Source organism: Theropithecus gelada, chromosome 11 (assembly GCF_003255815.1).
Source record: "Theropithecus gelada isolate Dixy chromosome 11, Tgel_1.0, whole genome shotgun sequence".
Lineage (NCBI taxonomy): Eukaryota > Metazoa > Chordata > Mammalia > Primates > Cercopithecidae > Theropithecus > Theropithecus gelada.
In genome coordinates this window covers 127,895,762-127,902,518 of record NC_037679.1, presented here as the reverse complement: position 1 = coordinate 127,902,518, position 6,757 = coordinate 127,895,762, and the positions used below count along the sequence as shown (strand labels likewise).

Genomic DNA, 6,757 nt, shown 5'->3' with positions numbered 1-6,757 from the left:
TGGCTGCAGCTAAGGAAAGCAAACTTTAGAGGGGATTAAAAGAAGGAAACAGACTAAAAATAGACTAATATGTAGATGCCAAAAGGAAGTAGATAATTGCCTCAGTACAAAATAAATAATATTTGTGGATGTCAGAAATTAGAATGAGTCATCTTGGGAGAAAATACATTCCTTTTTGCTTAATGGAGATTTTTAGAGAGGATATGGAGACCACTTATGACAGATTTTTAAGGCTTAACATGATACCCTCTAGCGCTCTTCCAAAACTGTAATTTTGTGAAATAAAGTCACTAGTCAAGAGGAGATGTTGTGGATGTAATTGTCTCTTGAACTTCTTCTTCTGTCTGGCTGTTTTAACATTATTGTCTTGTCCCTCTGTGGGTATTAATGAGAAGGCACTTGAGATCAAATGAAGAGCTGAACTGCTTTAAAAACTTTATCCAACTGTGAGGAGCAGCTTAAAGAACTACATAAGTAAAAGGAAAATAGGCTACTCTATGGATTTAATCAGGTTGAATGAAAAATTACAAGATGAGGCTTGATTTGTCCTCAAGGGATTCTTTCTTCTGCTAAACAAATCACTACATTACTTTGTTTATTATACATATTTTTTTATTAATTGACCATGTTAAATGTAAAAATTCAAGCAAATGAAAGTTTATAGTGCTTGTATAAGCAGCACATATATTAAAATTGGAATGACACAGAGAAGAAGAGCATGGCCTCTGCAAAAGGATTTCGTGCAAATCTGTGAAATGTTCCATACTTTTAGATCCTGGACAGTGCCCGGGTCCTGTGAAAACTTCCAGAAAAGAAGTCTACTGACAGTACTTACTCTACACCACAGTTAGAGAAACACCCAAACAAAGAGATGAAAATGAACCAACACAAGAACATTGGCAACTCAAATCTCCAGTGTCTTATGTCATCCAACTGACCACACTACTTCTCAAACAGGGCTTCTTAACAGGGCTGAGATGGCTGAAATGATTGAAATACAATTCACAATATGGATAGGAATGAAGATCGTCAGATTCAGGAGCGTGACAAAACCCAATCCAAGGAAACTAAGAATATAATAAAATGATACAGGAGCTGACTGATGAAATAGCCAGTATAAGAGAAAACCTAACTGTCCTAATATTGCTGAAAAAACACACTACAAGTATTTCACAATGCAATCACAAGTATTAATAGCAAAATAGACCAAGCTGAGGAAACAATCTCAGAGCTTGAAAACTAGTACTCTGAAATAATACAATCAGGCAAAAATAAATCAAAAAGAATAAAAAGGAACGAATAAAATATCTGATAAGTATGGAATTATGTAAGAAGGGCAAATATATGAACCAGTGGCATCCCTGAAAAAGATGGGGAGAAAGTAAGCAACTTGGAACATATATTTTAGGATATTGTCCATGATAACTTCCCCAACCTCTCTATAGTGGTCATCATTCAAATTCAAGAAATACAGAGAATCCCTGAAAGATTCTACACAAGATCACCCCCAAGACATATAATTATCTGATTTTCCAAAGTTGAAATGAAAGAAAGAATGTTAAAGGCAGCTAGAGAGAAAGGGCAGATCACTTACAAGTAGATTTCCATCAAATGAACAGTGGACCTTTCAGCAGGAACCCTACAAGCCAGAAGAAATGGGGGGGGGGGAGGGGAGTGCTACATTCAACATTCTTAGAGAAAAAAAAAAACTCCAATCAGGAATTTCATATCCAGCCAAACTAAGCTTCCTAAGTGAAGGAGTGATAGGATCCTTTTCAGACAGGCAAATGCTAAAGGAATTTATTACCACCCAACCTATCTTACAAGAGTTTTTGAAAGAAGCACTAAATATTGAAAGAAAAGACAATTACCAGACCAAAACAACCCACACATACTTAAGTACACAGACCAGTGACACTATAAAACAACCATATAAACAAACCTGCATAATAACCAGCTAACAACAAAATAATAGGATAAAATCCACACCAAACTAATCTTGACTGTAAGTGGGCTAAATGCCCCAATTAAAAGGCACAGAGTGGTAAGCTGGATCAAAAAGCAAGACCCAATGGTATGCTGTCTTCAAGAGACCCATCTCACATGCAATGACACCTATAGACTCAAAAGGAAAAACAGATGGAGGAAAATTTATCACCATAAAAAAAGCAGAAGTGGCAATCCTAATTTCAGACAAAACAGACTTTAAGCCAACAAAGATCAAAAAAGACATAAAAGGGCATTACATAGTGGTAAAAGGTTCAATTGAACAAGAAGACCTAACTATCTTAGGTTAGGTCTTAAGTATATCTTCAGTATATCTTGAGTATACATGCACCCATCACAGGAGCAACCAGATTCATAAAGCAAGTTCATAGAGGCCTACAAAAAGAATTAGACTACCACACAAAAATAGTGGGAAACTTCAACGCACCATTGACAGTATTAGGCAGATCATTGAATCAGAAAATTAACAAAAGACATTCAGGACTTCAACTCAACACTGGAACAAATGGATCTAACAGACATTTACAAAAATCTTCACCCCCAAACAACAGAATATACCTTCTTCTTATTGCCACATGGCACATACTCTAAAACTGACCATGTGATTGAACATAAAACAATGCTCAGAAAATGCATAAACCCCCACAAAATTATATCAATCACACTTTCAGACCACAATCCAAAAAAAAAAAAAAATAGAAATCAAGACTAAGAAAATGACCCCAAACCATACAATTAGATAGAAATTAACAACCTGCTCCTGAATAACTTTTGGGTAAATAATGAAATTAAGGCAGAAATCAAGAAGTTATTTGAAACTAATGAGGACAAAGATACAATGTATCAGAACCACTGGAACACAAATAAGGCAATGTTAAGAGGGAAATTTATAGCACTAAATGCCCACATCAGAAAGTTAGGAAGATATCCAATTAATAACCTAACATCACAACTAAAAGAACTAGAGAAGCAAGAGCAAACCAACCACAAAGCTAGCAGAAGACAGAAAAGAAACAAAATCAGATTTGAACTGAAGATGATTGAGACACAAAAAAACATTCAAAAGATCAGCAAAACTAGAAGTTGGTGTTTTGAAAATATTAATAATGTGGGGTTGGTGTTTCCAAGATGGCTGAATAGGAACAGATCCAGTCTACAGCTCCCAGCAAGATCAATGCAGAAGATGGGTGATTTCTGCATTTCCAACTGAGGTACCTAGTTCATCTCATTGGGACTGGTTGGACACTGGGTGCAGCCCATGGAGGGCAAGCCAAAGCAGGGCATGGCATCACCTTGCCTGGGTAGTGCAAGGGCTAGGATTTCCCTTTCCTAGCCAAGAGAAGCCATGAGTGACTGTACCTGGAGAAACAGTACACTCCTACCCAAATACTGTACTTTTCCCATGGTTTTTGCAACTGGCAGACCAGGAGATTCCCTCCCGTGCCTGGATCAGCAGGTCCCATACCCATGGAGCCTTGCTCACTGCTAGCGCAGCAGTCGACCTGGGAAGCTGGACCTTGGCAGGGCGAGCGGCGTCCACCATTGCTGAGGCTTGTATAGGCCGTTCTATGCTCGCAGTGTAAATGAAGTGGCAGGGAAGCTCGAACTTGGCAGAGCCCACTACAGCTCAGCAAGGCCTACTGCCTCTCTAGATTCCACTTCTGGGAGCAGGGCATATCTGAACAAAAGGCAGCAGACAGCCTCTGTAGATGTCAACATCCCTGCTTGACAGCTCTGAAGAGAGCAGTGGTTCTCTCAGCATGGCATTTGAGCTCCAATAACAGACAGCCTGCCTCCTCAAGTGGGTCCCTGACCCCCATGTAGCCTGACTGGGAGACACCTCCCAGTAGGGGCTGACAGACACCTCATGCAGGCAGGTGCCCCTCTGGGTTGAAGCTTCCAGAGGAAGGACCAGGCAGCAATATTTGCTGTTCTGCAGCCTCCGTTGGTGATACCCAGGCAAACAGGGTCTGGAGTGGACCTCTGGCAAACTCCAACAGATCTGCAGATGAGAGGCTTGTCTGTTAGAAGGAAAACTAACAAACAAAGCAATAGCATCAACATCAACAAAAACGATATCCACACCAAAACCCCATCTGTAGGTCACCAACGTCAAAGACCAAAGGTAGATAAAACCACAAAGATGGGTAGAAACCAGAGCAGAAAGGCTGAAAATTCCAAAAACCAGAACACCTCTTCTCCTCCAAAAGAACACAACTCCTCACCAGCAAGGGAACAACTAGTACCAGCCACTGCAAAAATATGCAAAAGTATAAAGACCATTGACACTATGAAGAAACTGCATCAATTAATGGGTGAAATAACCAACTAGCATCATAATGACAGATTCAAATTCATACATAAAAATATTAACTTTAAATGTATAGGGGCTAAATGCCCCAATTAAAAGAGACATACTGGCAAATTGGATAAAGAGTCAAGACTCATCGGTGTGCTGTATTCAGGAGACCCATCTCACAAGCAAAGACACACATAGGCTCAAAATAAAGAGATGGAAGAAGATCTACATAGCAAATGGAAAGCAAAAAAATAAAAATAAATAAATAAATAAATAAATAAATAAATAAATAAATAAAAGCAGGGGATGCAATCCTGGTCTCTGATAAAACAGACTTTAAACCAACAAAGATCAAAAGAGACAAAGAAGGCCATTACATAATGGTAAAGGGATCACTGCAACAAGAAGATCTAACTATCCTAAATATGTATGCACCCAATACAAGAGCACTCAGATTCATAAAGCAAGTTCTTAGAGACATACAAAGAGACTTAGACTCCCACACAATAATAATGGGAGACTTTAACACTCCATTGTCAATATTAGACAGATCAATGAGAGAGAAAATTAACAAGAATATCCAGGACTTGAACTCAGTTCTGGACCAAGTGGACCTAATAGACATCTACAGAACTCTCCACCCCAAATCAACAGAATATACGTTATTCTCAGCACCACATTGCACTTATTCTAAAATTGACCACATCATTGGAAGTGATACACTACTTAGCAAATGTAAAAGAACAGAAATCACAACAAACTGTCTCTCAGACCTCAGTGCTTTCAAATTAGAACTCAGGATTAAGAAACTCACCCAAAACTGCAGAACTACATGGAAAGGGAACAACATGCTTCCTACTGGGTAAATAACAAAATGAAGGTGGAAAAAAAGATGTTCTTTGAAACAAATGGGAACAAAGACACAATGTACCAGAATCTCTGGGACACATTTAAAGCAGTGTGTAGAGGGAAATTTATAGCACTAAGTGCCCACAAGAAAAAGCAAGAAAGATCTAAAATCAACACCCTAACATCACAATTAAAAGAACTAGAGAAGCAATAGCAAACAAATTCAAAAGCTAGCAGAAGACAAGAAATAACTAGGATCAGAGCAGAGCTGAAGGAGATAGAGACACAAAACACCCTTCAAAAAAATCAATGAATTCAAGAGCTGGTTTTTTGGAAAGATCAAGAAAATAGATAGACCACTAGCAAGACTAATAAAGAAGAAAAGAGAGAAGAATCAAATAGACACAATACAAAATGATAAAGGGGATATCACAACCAATCCCACAGAAATACAAACTACCATCAGAGAATACTATAAACAACTCTATGCAAATAAACTAGAAAATCTAAAAGAAATGGATAAATTCCTGGACACATGTACCCTCCCAAGACTAAACCAGGAAGAAGTTGAATCTCTGAGTAGACCAATAACAGGTTCTGAAATTGAGGCAATAATTAATAGCCTACCTAGCAAGAAAAGTCCAGGACCAGATGGATTCACAGCCGAATTCTACCAGAGGAACAAAGAGGAGCTGATACCATGCCTTCTGAAACTATTCCAATCAATAGAAAAAGAGGGAATCCTCCTTAAGTCATTTTATGAGGCCAGCATCATCCTGATACCAAAGCCTGACAGAGAGACAACAAAGAAAGAGAATGTTAGGCCAATATCCCTTATGAACATCGATGCAAAAATCCTCAATAAAATACTGGCAAACCAAATCCAGCAGCACATCAAAAAGCTTATCCACCACCATCAAGTCGGCTTCATCCATGGGATGCAAGCCTGTTTCAACATATGCAAATCAATAAATATAACCCATCACATAAACAGAACCAATGACAAAAACCACATGATTATCTCAAGAGATGCAGAAAAGGCCTTCGACAAAATTCAACAGCGCTTCATGCTAAATATTCTCTATAAACTAGGTATTGATGGAATGTATCTCAAAATAATAAGAGCTATTTATGACAAATCCACAGTCAATATCATGCTAAATGGGCAAAAACTGGAAGCATTCCCTTCGAAAACTGGCATAAGACAAGGATGCCATCTCTCACCACTCCTATTCAACGTAGTATGGGAAGTTCTGGCCAGGGCAATCAGGCAAGAGAAAGAAAATAAAGGGTATTCAATTAGGAAAAGAGGTAGTCAAATTGTCTCTGTTTGCAGATGACATGATTGTATATTTAGAAAACCCCATCATCTCAGCCCAAAATCTCCTTAAGCTGATAAACAACTTCAGTAAAGTCTCAGGATACAAAATCAATGTGCAAAAATCACAATCATTCCTATACACCAATACCAGACAGCCAAATCATGAGTGAACTCCCATTCACAATTACTACATAGAGAATAAAATACCTAGGAGCACAACTTACAAGGTATGTGAAGGACCTCTTCAAGGAGAACTACAAACCACTACTCAACAAAATAAA

At 38.4% G+C, this 6,757-nt stretch overlaps 1 non-coding gene across 1 annotated transcript; it reads left to right on the top strand.

The window, feature by feature from the left end:
• The first annotated feature begins 663 nt into the window (after positions 1–663).
• LOC112635611 lies at positions 664–770 on the top strand. The gene has a single exon (XR_003121958.1). It is a non-coding gene; the product is annotated as a U6 spliceosomal RNA (small nuclear RNA).
• The last annotated feature ends 5,987 nt before the right edge of the window (positions 771–6,757 follow it).